The following is a 1,071-nucleotide window of genomic DNA, read 5'->3' as shown; positions in this document are numbered from 1 at the left end:
GTAGATGCTGAAGATGAACCTTCTTGGGAATGGTTTTTCACAAAATTGGCTAGTTGTGTATCTGATGAGCAGCCTCTGGTGATAGTCTCTGACCGGCACGCGGCCATTAAAAGTGCGTGTGATAAGGTGTTTCCTTGGGCAACCCGAGGAATATGTTATTATCACCTTCAAGATAATATTGTCAAAAAATATAAAGGGAAACATCTCTTGTATTTGGTGAAAGGTGATGCTTATGCTCATACGGTTTCAGATTTTGACTGGTACATGGCTGAGATACAGAGTGCAAACCCAGACCTGACAACGTATTTGGAGAATGACGATGTCAGCCTATGGTCAAGGGTTTATTGTCAGGGGGACATGTACAACATAAAGACAAGCAACATCGATGAATCTATTAATTCCGCTCTGAAGCGAGCTAGAGGATTTCCGATTCAGTTCCTGTTGGAGTTCATAAGGGAGAACCTAGGAAAGTGGCTTTGGAAAAGGAGAGAAGATGCTTTGAGTCTTTGAGTCTCACAACTGAACATAGCGGGGGTGTTGAATACTTGCTTGCTGTTCGAGAAGAGATAGCGGGTACGATGACGGTCGAACCAATTGATGGATGACATTTCTTTGTCAAAGGTGGCAAAATGGACTGTGTGGTTGATTTGGAACATGAAAAGTGTGATTGTGGTGTCTATGCAGTGGAGAAAATACCTTGCTCTCATGCTATAGCTGCTGGAACATCTGTTGGTTTGCATATCTCCACACTTGTATGTCCAGTGTACTCAAAAGATTTTCTGTTTGCAGGATACTCAGAGAATATATATCCTTGTGTTGGACAACAAATTGAGGAACGCACATGCTTTCCTTCGGATGTAAAGCGTGGTCCGGGAAGACTGAAGAAATCAAGATGGAAATCTTGGTTGGAGTTACCCAGGATGACAAGACGCAAACCCCGGAAGCAACACATGGTTTATAGATTCTCAAAATGCAAGGAAACTGGTCATACGAAACCACAATGTAAGAAATGATGTGGACGACCTTCAAGTAAGTCATCCAGAAGGTCGTCCAGTTAGTCGTCCAGGGTTT

The sequence above is a fragment of the Brassica oleracea genome, chromosome C6, assembly GCF_000695525.1.
Source record: "Brassica oleracea var. oleracea cultivar TO1000 chromosome C6, BOL, whole genome shotgun sequence".
NCBI classification, from domain to species: Eukaryota; Viridiplantae; Streptophyta; class Magnoliopsida; order Brassicales; family Brassicaceae; genus Brassica; species Brassica oleracea.
This window is presented reverse-complemented; position numbering follows the sequence as displayed.